This window comes from Episyrphus balteatus, chromosome 1 (genome assembly GCF_945859705.1).
Source record: "Episyrphus balteatus chromosome 1, idEpiBalt1.1, whole genome shotgun sequence".
Classification (NCBI taxonomy): domain Eukaryota; kingdom Metazoa; phylum Arthropoda; class Insecta; order Diptera; family Syrphidae; genus Episyrphus; species Episyrphus balteatus.
The window spans coordinates 52,859,181-52,874,852 of NC_079134.1; the positions used below are offsets into that span (position 1 = coordinate 52,859,181).

At 30.1% G+C, this 15,672-nt stretch overlaps 1 protein-coding gene across 5 annotated transcripts in view; it reads left to right on the top strand.

Moving 5' to 3' along the window:
* Positions 1-1,612: 1,612 nt before the first annotated feature.
* Positions 1,613-15,672, top strand: part of LOC129920599 (protein quick-to-court) — a 42,840-nt gene continuing 28,780 nt past the window's right edge. Inside the window, exon 1 of one of the 5 annotated variants that reach the window (XM_056002029.1) lies at positions 1,613-1,762. The gene's annotated coding sequence lies outside the window, so the exon portion shown is untranslated. Of the gene's footprint in view, positions 1,763-5,052; positions 5,181-15,672 lie in introns of those variants that run through there. The other 4 variants (XM_056002032.1, XM_056002004.1, XM_056002013.1 and 1 more) reach the window with 4 other exon arrangements.

Below are 15,672 nucleotides of genomic sequence, written 5' to 3' on the forward strand. Positions count from 1 at the left end.
CCCATTATAAGGGATCTGGTTTTGTGCATAGGTTGTAGTTCAAATATACTTCCAACTTTATTCTGAATTCATATAAAGTGTACGCAATTACTGACATTCATCGTTTTTAGAAGTACTGTTTGCACATTCACATAAGTTCTGATTAAGGACGCTAATTTTCCAGAATAAAAGCCCTATTGCAAACAATGTTACTATGTACTTTCATTTTCTAAACGCTTCAATGAAAACAAAAAATTAAATGAAAGAATTATAAAAAAAAGTACGCATACACCATGGTGACCTACCAAACAATTGCAAATTGTAACAAGAAAGAACATATGGGCCCACAAACTAGGGTGAATTTGCATAAAATGATTTATAAATTTAGTCTTCTTTAATCTATTCTATTTTTATTTTGTAAAAGAAATGCTTTTTGGTTTACATTTTCAGTGATTATTATTTCAGTTCAAGTTGTCATACTGATATAAAAAACCTATTATAAGTACCATTCAGAAATGAAAATATCCAATAAAGAATTTACAACATTCATGGTGCAAAATAAAGTTGACAAGGCAGTCTTATCAAAATCGGATGAACGGTACAGTAGCAAAAAAAATTAGTCAAATCGTATAGAAAACAAATTGAATTTGAACTGAAATAATTTGCGAAATTATCTCATTTGAACTTTAATGAAAACAGGTTTTAAGATATATGTAAGATTCATGATGTACCTTTATAAATATCTACTCTAATCTCTCCTATGCTACTTTGTCGAAAACCTAGGTCTTCTTGAAAAAAAACTATTCAATTATAAATCGTTCATGATGTGATATCATCGATTAATACTGGGTGTTTTTTTTATACTTTTGATAACTGCCATAAGGAAAGTTAGCTTAATACCGAGCTAGTTTTTTCAACTTTGCAAGAATTGACCTTAAATATCTTTTAATAGACATCGGTACTTATCACAAGACGAAAGGTTTCAGTTCATATAACTACATATCGGGTCTTTATTACCAAGAACGTGTGATTGTTGACCTTATTCCCATATAATGAGAACAAAATGAGGAAGACGACAAAAATAAATTAAATAAACAAAAAATTAAAAAAAATCAATTAAAAATCAAATCCATAAAAGTCTCAGAGCTCAAACGTCACACGCTGATTTTCACAGTCTGCCATCGATACTTTTTATTAAATTCGTTTACATTTACAGAGAGAGCACTTACCACCACGGAAACCCCACGAAAAACCAGCAAAAGCAAACGGAATGAATCAAAACTAATTACCTCAATTCTCCTCCAGTTCCAGCGCCATCCATCAGACATCAGCTATATCCAGCCAGATAGGTTAGGTACCTGAACCTGAAGACTTCGCCGTGGTTTCGGTGCTTCAGTTGTAAAGAATTCGCTTCGGTGCATTTAGTTTGTTGATGTACATCGTCGTTGGTGAAACGAAATTTCTGTATCTTCTTTAAAAAATCAGTCTTAAAGTGTTCGTTAAAATATAGAACTTTTAAAATTCCGTACGATAAAATAAAATATTTTTATAAACGGTTATTAGTTAACAGTTTAATAGTAATTTCCTTTTTTTTTGTTGATTAAAAAAAAAAAAGAAAATTTAAATAAATTATTAAATATTAAACTTATCGATGTACTCGTAATTATCGGATACCGATTTAAATCCGATTTGATTACAATTAGAATTCCAGTGTTCAGTGGTTGTAACAGATATATAAAATAGATACGCAATCGAAGGGTAGTTTAAAATCCATAACTTAAAGGTAAGTGTTGCATTCGTTATGCTAAGTGAATGTATCTTATGACTGTATAGTAGTTTCGCTAGTGGTGAAGCCAGAATTAAGATTCTATTTTAAGAAAAAAAAAACAGTTCTTTTAAAAATAAAATTAAACGAAGCGCATTTTTGTTTGAAATGTCTATTTAATCCCTTATTTATATCACCCTGTCCTGTTTTATTTATACTACATAGAACTTGTATTGATCTTCGTCTTTATTTTGAATAAACATTCCTGTTTGAGTTGTTGTTAATTGACACTTTGTCTAGAAAAGAGGGGAGCAATAACATTTCTTATACTGGAATATAAAGTGGCTCGTGTCTACTTGCAGGATTAGTCCTGAAATTGATTGATCTCTAAATTTATCTAGCAAGATTTTGTAGCACATAAATTATTGCTTAAATGGCTTGGGGTTATCGAGTGATCGGAGTGCTAGAGAATAAATTAGTTTGGTTTTTCGAAATTGACATGTTTTTAACCGTTGAACGAAAAATACTTATTTTTAAATAACTAAGTGTCAAAATATTATGTAGTGTTTATTCAGAAAAAAAGGTGTTAAAATGGAATTTTTTCTATAAATACATGATTTTTGTTTTTATTTGAGAGGTTTTGTTTTAACTTTTTCACTTGTGATATGGGTGTTTCTATCGTTACAGGTGTGACATTTAAAAATTGTGTTTTATTTAGATATTACTCACTCATTATTCGAAATAAGAGAATTCAAACTTTAAAATCTACAGACCACACTGCATGGTGTTCTTTATTACTCTTTTTAATAACATGTTTCCTTGATTAAGTTTCACTATCCAATTAATTGCGTTGCGGTTGTGACATAAAAAGGAACCCTTTTTCGAATAGGAAATCAAATTTCTATTGCTGTTTGCATATGTTGCAATGTTATTTTGTTACATTTAATGAAACACAAAACCATCCAAAACATTCTCTTTAATATTGTCACGGGTGTGACAGATAAACTTTACGGGTGTGACATATAACATGTTATTTAAATTTTTTGTGTGAAATTACTTAAATTCATTGGACTCTAAATAATTTATTTAAAGAAACGTCAAACTGGATTTTTATTAAATGTTTACATATTTTTCTCATTTTAATGTTAAAAAATCTAAATTTGAAGAGGTCACTACAAAATTCCTATAATTGATTCATTTATTAAAACAATAAAATTAAAATTAGCACTAAGTAGAGTAACTAAGGCAAATTATTAGGGAACCCGGCCGAACATCTCTGATTTTGACGATTTTTTTTTTTCAAACGTAGGTAATTAAAAAAACTTTAAATTTAGATTAGAAATTGCCGTATTGTTTTTTTAAATTTAAAATTAAACTTTTTTTGAACAAAACCATTGTTGTTTGCTTAAATTTCATAAAACAAATGATAGCAAAAGATTCTCTAGGTAATTTAAGGGGAAAAAAATATAAGGGAGTAAGGGACTATCTTCTATCGAAGCGATAAATGCAATTTTCTCACAAACTGACTTCAAACACAAAAAATAATATTTTGAACACAACGGCAACACTTACAATACTTACAGACACGCTTTAAAAAACCAGAATCGCATTTCTACCTGAAAAATTTAAAAACACTAAATTTAACCAAGAGTTTTTGAAAGAATAGTGCTCAACTCAAAAGTTTGGAAAAAAAAACGTTATTAAAAAATTTTAATTTGCTTTTTTTCCTATTTTCGTATTAAAAATTTTTTTAAATAAATTCAAATTTAAAAAAATTTTTGGCTATAGACTTTATCAGTTGAATTCCGAAGAGGAAAAGGTAATACATATATATTACAGTTATGAGAAAAAATATAAAAATTACTTCAATTTTATTGGATTTTTTGATAAAAACTGAATTTTTGCATTGCAATAATTGATTTTTTCAAAGACTTTGGCAAATAAGAACTTTTGCTTTTTAACTTTCTACAATAAGGGCTATCGAATGAATAAAAAATAACTTTGTATTTAAATATTGAACTTAAAAAAAAAACAAGTTAAATTTTTTTTCAAAGCTTTCATTAAAAAAGTTATTCGAAAATGAAATACTTTTAAATTTTTTTCTTTAACCGTAATACATATTGACATTTCGTTTTATAATTTCAAATCATAATAGATGTGGCCAAAAAAATTTGAAAAATAAATGCCTTCTATATTACGAAAAAGATTTAAAAACGACATGTTAAAATTTTTTCAATAATTTTTTTTTTTCAAAAATCTGAGTTCTATTACCATTCTTTCAAGAGCACTTTACTCAATTTACTTAATTTTAATTTTACAAATATGAATAAGCTTCTAGCTTTTTAAAAATGTATATTTAAATATTGTAGGTGTTGCCGTTGTGTACAAATATGTTTTTTTGTGTTTAAAGTCAATTAATAAGAAAATTGCATCTATCGCTTAAACCATAGAAGATTGATATTTGTTTCCCTTAAATTTACTAGACAATCTTTTGGCATCAATTAATTTATGAAATTTAAGCAAAATTTTTGAAAAAAAATGTTTTGTTCACAAAAAACTTCAATTAAATTTAAAAATCAAAACGGCAACACCTGCAATTTTTAATCTATAGACTTTAAAGTATTTTAAATTACCCACGTTTGAAAAAAAGATTATCAAAATCAGAGCTGTTCGGCCGGGTTCCCTAATATTGCCATTTTTTTAGCTTTAGTTACTCCACTACAAAGAAATTTCGGTATGGGGATTTAATCAATTTAAAAACTTTTTTCAGTTATTTAAAGAACGAAATATATATGTTTTATTTCATTTAAATTTAAGTTTAATAACAAGTACTTAACCCTCTCATATATTTTATTCCACTATTATGTTGTGTAAATTATAAAAAAAAAAATAGATTCTCTAAACTTGCTTCGTCTAATTTCTTACTGCTTATCTAGAACTATCACAACTTAAATTACGAAAAAAAAAACAACACACTAAGCTTAAAGAATATTTGTTATTCTGAAAAGATCACAAATAACTCTAATTACTACAAGGCATTGACGAAGAGTTGGTTGGCCTATACATTTTGTAAATCTGTCAATTACATTATTTTTACTTTATATTCTTATGGCATTGGCATAGCCTGACTACAAATTCAAATCATTCTATTGTTTTAATTAAAGTAATAATTAGTCTCAGATACATTTTTCTCTTATCAACAAAAATGATAACGTGAGCGTGAGAGAGTATCTATATCAACTGATCGAGTCAACGAAGTTTAAATAATAATTTTGCGCTCATTGTTTATAAAAACGTGAAAGTGAGTATACTGTCAGTCGTATATATTTTACCTACAATATAATAGCGGTTTGTGCTACGACAGCATTTTTTTTTTTGTAAAATAATTTATTGTTATATGTTTAACTTAGTAACATAGCGTTACATGTATCTGCAGGTAAATTTACCTTACACGCACATTTTTTTCTGTGACAAAAAAAAATTAAATAATTAAGAGTCACATAACCGAAACTAATTATACCTAGTTTATGTTTAAAATGAATGCAGCTATAGTTTTTTGTAGAATATTTGACTTCAATTATTGTAATAAACTGAACATTTACGACACACAACAAAGTCAATTCGAAATCTATCTACAAAATAAAAATGTATCTTAAGGTCATGGAGAGATAGAGAGGGTGTGTGTGCATTCGAATAATAATAAAACGGGTGGATACCAGCTGTGTAATTAAAGCAACAGGAGATTGTGATAAAATTAAATTTAAAATAAGAATAAAAAAGAACTTTATTAAATCTCCTATGCAGGGTATGATATGGCCAACGTGGAATCGTCTCATGTTTATAAATTTGTCTCGTCGAATAGAAATTTGTTTTTAAACAGTGTTTATTAGTTTTAGACAATCTGCAAGGTTCGAATGTACTTGATTTATTGGTATTTCATACAAAAATTAGGTTTTGAACTAATTTTAGAAAAATCGAATGTGAAAGCAAGAACATTTTTTTTTTCTATCAATATATGTGAATAGGTATCAGGTATGTGTCAATACACTGTGTTACAAAAATAAGGTTTCAAAATATACGCGACCGGAGACATATCACGTTTAGTAGAGTTAGTCGCAGTGATTACGAAACGGTATTTAAAAAGTACCTAACACCCCAAAAATCTGGAGTTAGGGGCAAAAAACGGTTTTTTAGACCTTCGCCCATTGAAAAAATTGAAAAATAATTTTATCAGATTTTTCTTTTTTCAAATTATTTTTTTTTAATTATCAATTTTCTCAAAACCTAAAAAGCATAGAAACATATAGTTTTCACTGTTCGATAAGGAATCAATTGAGGCAGTTTTCTTTATGAGTCAATTTTTTATTAAAATTCACAATCTGGACAAAAATTGTAATTAATGAGTTTTTGAAACCTATTTTTAACTTTGAAATCGATTATTTCAAAAACAATTGGTTGAAATATATTGATTTAAAAATAAGAATTAAATGTTCTGCCTTTCGGAAATGGTATCACTTATGACTGTAAGTGTTGCCGTTGTTTTTTAATATTTTTTTTATTTTAATAAGTGTGCCCCTCCCTTCTAAAGGGGGGGGGGGGAGATAGACCAACCTCCCATTGTAAAAATGATTGTATTGAACTCCTCTCCAAAAAACCGTTATCAAATCCTGGCGTCTAAGTTATCCTACTAAGTGCCAAAATAACATTTTTGTTCTGTATCTGGGTTGAAATCGTAAACATTTTTTTTGGAAGCCAATTTGAACTGATTTTCATATAAAATACCTCGTTTCATTTGGAAATAAATATTATTTTAGAATATATTTTTAAAACAACATGTTGTTTTGAAAACATATACTTGGACAAATGATGAAAAAAATGGAAGTTTTGAACTTTGAAAGCTTGTAAAATCTAGGTGGTTTAACCGAATCACATGTTTTATAAGGACTTTTTAAATACCGTTTCGTAATCAGTGCGGCTAGCTCTACAAAACGTGATAGGTTTCCGCCCGCGTATATTTTGAAACCTTGGTTTTGTAACACAGTGTATTGACACATACCTATTCACATACCTTGGTGACTCTGTAGAGAAAGGGCTTGCGAAAGTTCTGGGAGTTCTGATTTAAGACACAGTTATTAATAAATTTTAACAATTCTTTTGAACACTCTTAGTTTTCAGACATAAGATTCAAACTCAATATTAACAAAAATGCAAAAATGAGAAAAAATATCCAAAGGTTTTTTTTTTGTTTTAACCCTTGAGGAGTTATTTGCCAAAGGGGTATTATGGCATTAAGGCTTATAAAATTACCAATAAATTGAAGTATAAAATCATTTTTGTGGGACACAAAAGTGCAGTTTATAAAATACCTCGCTATTAGTTCATTTTATGAAAAAGAAATTGGCAGTCTTACTGCTAACATTCATATCAAAAACAAATAAAAAATATAGAGACGTTTGTTCAATAAAGAAATATAGAAATACAAACAAAAAATGTCTGCTATTTTTTATTCGTATTTTGCTGTGAAAACCCCTGTTTTGTTGAATTCAAATTGCAATATTTCTTGTTCTAAGTTCAACCTTAGAAACTTTTATACTTTTTTGGAAACAATAACATGACAAGTTATCAAAATAATAAACCAGTGTCAATTCATACAAATTTTTGTCAGGATGCTGTTTCTAAAGTAAAAAAATTGAAATTAGAATTTCATAAAAACTGCAAACTTTTAATTAATATTTGGCAAAATGGTGTACGAGGTAAAAACTATTTTGATAAATAAATTATTCCCAACTATAAACCACTACTACTTAAATGAAAGAATTGTAAAAAGAAAAAACAAAAACTAATTAGGTATAGGGAGTGGAAGCTAGTTTAAAGTTGGATTTTTAGACATTTTTAACGCACACTAATTTGGAATACATTGAGTTTATTAATTTGAAAAATTCCATCTATATACTCTGTCCGATAAAAATTGGCAGTACAGGCCTTATGGGAGAGCTTTTTTAAAATCAGTGGGACCTAACAGTTGCCAAACGAAAAATATGCCCCTGAAACACACAAGAAAACCACAGACGCGCCATGGCATTGTTGTTGTAATTTGTTTACCAAGCGACGTACATCCCCCTATGACCGATCTGCCACACGATCTGTGGCAGAATGAAACCCAATCATCAAAGTTGTTTTTTAAAAGTATTCACAATACATAAGAGTTACCATTGTTAAACTTCCTTCATAAACTACTACCTTTTCTATTATTTTTCTGAAAGAGCTTTCAGGATTAATGCTTTTTTCAAGCTTTTAGAACGAAAAAAAAAGCATATGTGTTGACGTGGTGTTGGGGCTGTTTTTTTTTTTATTTTGTGTATGTAGGAAAACAGTTAATGTCAATATTTTAACACACATTTCAACATTTTAACAGGAAAAATTTGTTTCGCATGCGTGGGGTTGGGCTGTGTCATAAATGAGTGAATTTTTGTTTGTTATTGTGGTTAAAAAAGAAAAATTAATTTTTTTTTATTCGTTTTTGTGAAATTTTTCCGCCAAGATGGTAACGCTAGTACCTTTTCGAAACATTTTTTCTGGATAGTACGGCATCGCTGTGTGAGCTTTTTGATGTGATAGACATATCCAGAAGGCGTGAAGCAGAGTGAGATGCAAATGTCCTATCTTTCCTGTACTGCCAATTTTTATCGGACAGAGTATAGTTAACATCATTCTGTTCTTCCGAGGTGAAAATGTTGACAGTAACATCGAATTTCTAGTTTCCAAGAGAAATAATGAGAAGTAAAAGTTCGGGTCTGTCCGGAGCTTCTACAAAAGAGCTGACAAGAAGTGCTTTTCTTTCATAATAAATGGCATGCCAATTAACTTCAAATGAACTAAGACGAGACGACTAACATTATCCGAGTTTTTTGTTTCCTTTTTTTAGTTAGAAATGTACTGTAAGGCTTAGTATGCTTTTTCACGTGTGTGTAAAATTAAACGTCACTGGTGTTCCAACTTTTTACACTACAGTGTTGGTGTTCATTATAGCCTAATAGCACTTATTATAAAAAAAAGCTTCCAAAACTTAAAACGATGTAACTATTATGTTTAATTGGTTTGGTTCAGATCTGAGAGATTCGTGCCAATAAACATTAAAACGGTGACTTCAAAGAATCCGCTTCGTTTACTTATTATCAAAGTGTATAGATATTTTTAAAATTATGAAAAAAATAGGTCATACTTTCATTATTTCGATATTTTATACTATTGTAATAGTCTTCAATTACATACTTACTATTCCAAAATTATATATCTCCGATTGTGGAATAAGAAGACTACATCATCCATAAATAGTGTACCTATATCTCCAGTCAGACAGAGTTTTTTCAACTAAATCCATATTCAGAATATAAATTGCATTAAATACACTATCTTCGATAAATCATTCTGTCATGTCTGGTTGCAACCAGACATCACAGGAAGATGCTTAAATCCATGCTCCATCAGATCAAACTTTATTTAAAGACCATAAAACTTTCGAGGCTTATTCGACCTTGTAATACAAGTCTAGATCGTCGACCTGAAGTAGCAACGAATGTAATATACAAAATGCCAGCCAAGCCGTGTGAATTGTGCAAGAATAACACAACCTCGTCGACGACGGTACACATCAGCATCTTACTCCGGCGAGTAAGAAGATATACCGGTAACAAAATCCAATTCCCTGTCAAGTATTGCAATAGGTTGGGTAAAATATCTACAAAACACGAACGTTAAACCCTAAAAGCAAGTACGCAATGCAATTGCCTCCAAGATTGGATTTCACAACACAGAGTTTTTGACTGGAGCTAAAGTTGCTGGAGGTACCCTCAAGGAATGTGGTGTATCTTTCAGATATTAATCTCAAATTCAGTGGCATATTATGAGATGGAACTTCCTCTCCCAGTCGTCTTAAATAGCGTGTGTGAAGGTGCTTAATGTACAAATGCATCATGCATAGATATATTTGAGATAATTTATTATAAATTGTTTTTGGAGACAAGTCGTTAATTTTTTTTTTTTACTATGAGCTGTTACCCAGTTTTCTTGTGGCTTCTGGTTTTATTTCCTCGGTTTTGGTTATATGATTCTTTGGTTAGTTATTTAAATTATTTAATGATGTGTAAATAATATAAATAACTAGCTAACCCCACCCGCTTCGCTGAGTGCATTTGAATCATTTATTTTCAAAACATGATAAGTCCACTTTTTTTTAAAATTCGTTTTTTTGGCTAAATTGTTACTCTAAGGATAACCACGTCTATCTTCAAAATAATGTAGTATCTACTCCATCTATATCCGATTTTACAGCTAAGCGAAATATTTTTTTAGTATCAAAAAACAGGATAAGTCCCGGACTTATCATCTTTTGAAAATAAACAACAGCTTTTTTATGTGTAAATGCTATATCAAGCTACTGGCTGAAAATCTTAAGTTTAAAGCTTCTTTAAAGTTAAAGAAGCACTCCGGACATTATTTATACATTATATTTTAATCTCAAATACTACTTTGTGATAGACTGGAGATGAAAGCAAAATTGTGTAGGTACCCATTTTAAAAATAATTTCACATCCGTATATTTTCAAAGTATGAAAAGTCCAAAAGCGTTTTTATTTTTTATCTTTTGAACTATCGCTCCAAAAATTAAAAACGAAACTGTATTTTGTACCTTGGCAAAAGTTCTACAAAATATATTTTTTTATAAATTTTGCTACACACATCAAAAGAAAATAGAACGTTTTTTTCTTCTCCTGCAAAATTTATCATGTTTTGAAAATAATGATAGCTCAGGGAAATTAGTCAAAATATGGGCATGAAATCGCATTTTCCGCGGGACAAAATTTTTTTCATGGAATGTGTTCGGGTGGTTGTCCTTATCATAAAAGTCAATTTGTTGGGATAATTGGAGGTTGGGAACAGCCGCCATCTTGGAAAAGAGATTGGTATCGTTTTTATTGAATAGCTCCATTGTTATTCATTTTAACAAAAACTGACAAAGGTAAGACTTATTAACAATAAAATTATCTAAAAAATCATATACAAAAAAATTCCGTGAGTTGATTAAATAAAATTTTATAGTTGGTCAAAGTGCGGGTTTGTATCGCAAGGTTGGGACAAAATGACATTTTTTCATATATCTGACGAACTTTTGATTTGTTTGGATAATTCTTCAAGAATGAATTGTAGTACTTATAATTACCTATAAAATAAGCCCACAATCGTTATTCTCACCATCGTATTGTAGAAGTAATCTAACTCCGAATCTCTCAATGTACTAGTCAAAAGTAAGAAAAAAGCTGTTTTTTTGCTAGTAGGCCGAGAAAATTTTGGGAGTAGAGGTATAACCAAAATATAAGTACGCAGTTTTGCAGCCATACGCGTGTTAATGTCGATTTCAAAGGTCTGACAACTCTAATTTTGTGCTTTATACGGTTTTTGGGGGATTAAATAACTTAAGTTTTCCACTTAATGTGAATGGGCTAGATTTATACTATTTCCAATTATAAATATAAAAGCTGATGCTCTATCATTTTTCCTAAATCTGGACATCTCAATCTCTGCGATCGGGTTAATAGAACTCACGATATAAGCTTTTTTAACTAACCATATCACGCTTTTCAATTCATATAAACAAACAAAATCTAAACAAAAAAGCCTCTTAAACATAATCGCATCAACGGCTTATATCTTGAGTTCTATTGGTCACATCCTCAAGATTGGGGTGTCTAGATTTAGGAAAAATAATAAAGCACCAGCTTGTATATTTATAATTTCAAAAAGTATAAATTTAGCCCATTCACATTAAGTGGAAAACTTAAGTTATTTAATCCCCCAAAAACCGTATAAAGCACAAAATTAGAGTTGTCAGACCTTTGAAATCGACATTAACACGCGTATGGCTGCAAAACTGCGTACTTATATTTTGGTTATACCTCTACTCCCAAAATTTTCTCGGCCTACTAGCAAAAAAACAGCTTTTTTCTTACTTTTGACTAGTACATGGAGAGATTCGGAGTTAGATTACTTCTACAATACGATGGTGAGAATAACGATTGTGGGCTTATTTTATAGGTAATTATAAGTACTACAATTCATTCTTGAAGAATTATCCAAACAAATCAAAAGTTCGTCAGATATATGAAAAAATGTCATTTTGTCCCAACCTTGCGATACAAACCCGCACTTTGACCAACTATAAAATTTTATTTAATCAACTCACGGAATTGTTTTGTATATGATTTTTTAGATAATTTTATTGTTAATAAGTCTTACCTTTGTCAGTTTTTGTTAAAATGAATAACAATGGAGCTATTCAATAAAAACGATACCAATCTCTTTTCCAAGATGGCGGCTGTTCCCAACCTCCAATTATCTCAACAAATTGATTTTTATGATAAGGACAACCACCCGAACACATTCCATGAAAAAAATTTTGTCCCGCGAAAAATGCGATTTAATTTACTAATTTCCCTGGGCTATGATTCATTTATAAAAAAAATTTAACCTGTGTGAAAATATATTCAAACCGAAAAGTGAATTTATATTCATTGCAGTGAACATTTCTACATTTATTCTAATGTTTTTTGGTTAGATCAATACCTCATATTTTCAACAATGGACTTTGCGCTTTATTTATGGTTTAATCGAACGTAAGATGAACACAAAATCAAAAAAGCAAGTCTGACGGAATCATTTAACATCTTTGTCTTTAAATTTTCCACAAAATATGGTAGCGTCTATTTCGAAAACGGTTGATTTTACTGAAAAATGCATAAGGAAATATTTGTAGATAATTTTATGACAAATAATTTTACTACAGACCCCTATTGACCTTTGGGCAACACGTCGCGAGATATATGCGAAAAACTGATTTTCGTGACCTTTTGACCTCTATAACTTCTAACGCCGGCACGATATCAATGTCGATTTTTCACATCTTCATTACAACGTCGTAACGAAGGTGTATACCCAAATTCAGCCCAGTAGGAATTTTTCCGCAGATTGGGGTTAAAAATGCCTAAAATTACTGGGCTATCGCATCGTGCTAAAGTCTACTATGATTTTTAAAAACTTTTTGCTTTTATTGCTTATTCATTTAACGAACCGTGATTTTTGTAATTTTTATGTTTGGACACTCAGTTCGAATCAAATCATTCCTCGAACTTGCATTTCAAAAAAAATTCGTTCGTATTGTAGTTTGGCCTTCAGAATCAAGTGGCATTATTGTGTTATCCAATAACCCTACTTAGAAAATTCTGCCGCTGATATACATATAGATACTTTATACCAGAAGAAGCCAGATCCAGTGCTTTTTATTTTTAAGATGTTTTCCCCGTACCATCAGAAACCAGGTGCATATGAAAAACACAAACCTAAACACTGAATGACCATACCTTCTTGAATTCTTAACTTTTGGTACTGGGAAAACATCTTAAAAATAAAAAGCACTGGATCGTGCTTCTTCTGGTATAATGTATCTACCTATATATCAGCCTTCACAAATCAGTTGACACAATTAGAAGTGAAAACGATGTAGTTAATTACCCGACGGAGTTATTGAATTCCTTCGATTAACCAGGAACTCCGCAATAGGAGCACCAATTATATTGCTCCGAAATATCAACCTACCTAAAACTTTGTAATAATACCAGTTTTCCCGTAAGGAATTTAATGGCAGCTCTGATTGAAGCTACCATTTTTTGTGGAAAATTCAAAGACAAAGATGTTTTGCTTCATCGAATTTAAATGATTCCGTCAGACTTGCTTTTTTGATTTTGTGTTCATCTTACGTTCGCTTTAACCATAAATAAAGCGCAAAGCCCATTGTTGAAAATATGAGGTATTGATCTAACCAAAAAACATTAGAATAAATTGAGAAATGTTCACTGCATTAAATATAAATTCACTTTTCGGTTTTAAAATATTTTCACACAGGTTAAATTTTTATTATAAATGCACTTAGCGAAGCGGGTGGGGCTAGCTTTAAACGATAATAATTATAATAATTTTGAAATCCTGTCTGAATTAATTTGTTTACAAATTAAGCTAAGTTAAATTTTTTAAAAAACGAGAGTGTTTCATCACTCGTACAAATTGACAGCTATGTAACGATGGGAGAAAAGGTATTAATTTTTTTTTATACAAACCATCTACACATTAATACCTTTCAAACAAAAAAAAAATTACCAAAATCGGACCAGCCAAACGCGAGTTTATCGGCCACACACAGTTAACGAACTCTTTTTTATATATAAGATTGAATCGATGACTTGAGTTGAATAACCTAAAACTGTTATGAAAAGCTTCCTTGAGCTTTTGGTAAACAAACAATAGGTTTTCTGATTTGGAAAATTATGCATGCTTTTTGCTTGTGATAGGTACCTACATAGGTATAGAATACCTATAGTAGATGCATATTTAGGTAATTCAAGCCCACAAGACAGTTTTTTTGTATATAGTTTTTCTTCCTCGAGCTTAAACCTATCAAAAACTGAATCGGCTCTAATTTAAAATTGATAGTTAAAAACTTTAAGTTGAACCCTTGAACGGGAAAAAGAATAAATTATTTAAAGCTTTACTTCATTTGGGTCGTTAAAATTTTGGGCAAAAAAAATTAAATAATCGGCCATTTTCACATTTTATATTAGTAATTTTAACCGACTTCCAAAACGGAGGAGGTTATTAATTCGTCTGTATTTTTGTTTGTTTGTTACCTCATAACATTGGACTCGGTGAACCAATTTTGATAATACTTTTTGTATTCGAAAGCTGCAGTGTGGTCCCATTCAAATTTTTAGACTATAGAATCGCTCAGATAAGCATAAATTCAAGTTTCGTTGATAAAAAGGATTATTATGACACCGAAGGATATTTATTCATAGGAATAACAATCAGTGCGTTCCATTTCATGAATTGCATTTCTTATGTAAAATTATAAAATTTTGTTTGTTTGATTTTATGTGGAAAGTAATTTATCACAGTGTGAATGAAAAAGATGTTGGGGCATTTTCATAGTCGTTTTTAGACCCCAGTTTATCTTAGACTGGAGTTTATCCAATGTTATTTAAATAGGAAAAACTCCAGTTTTTCTTAGTAGCAACTTAGACAGCGACTATTAATATGGCCCATTGTGAAACAAGCCGCAAATCTAGTTAATTTGATGAACAGTTTAAAAAAAAAAATAACTTCGTATTCAGAATTTTGAAAGTTCAGAATAAATATGATAATGTACAACTGGATCGCATGTATGTATTGCTCTTATGGAGAAATTTTCGTATGTACCTACATAGGTTATCAAAGATTTTTGTGTAGAATATTTTAATTCGGCTGAAATGTTTTGTGTAGCTTATGAATATGATGTAGGATTTTTTCGATTGTAGGGCCCTTTTTTCATACTGAAAGATATTGCAATTCGAATTCAAAAACACAAACTTTTGTTTAAAAAGAAATAAACAAGAACTGTTCGACTAAATGAAAAACCCTGTTTTGGAGAATTCAAATTGTACCTAATATCTTTCGGTCTAACTTCAACTTTGGAAACTTTTTTTTTTTTTTTTTTTTTTTTTTTTTTTTTTTTGACGGGAGGAAATCTTCAAAAGACACTTGGCAGTATTCGACACCAAGTAGTGTGGGACTCTTAACCACTAAAACCACCTCTTTATCAGGACCAATCTTGAGAGATCGACATCAGATTTTTCTTTCTTAACTTTGTAAAATCACTTTGGGGGAAGTTTAAACTTTTAATACTTTCCCATGTCTTTTTAGACCATAAGCTCATGAGGCTTGGTTCTTCTTAATCTTCGAACATGGTTTCTTGTATTCAAGACGGACACCATTTCAGAATTGGTATGACTTTGCAGTCTCTGATTATGCGATACAGCGTATTTTTTAACAACTTCTGTAACCGT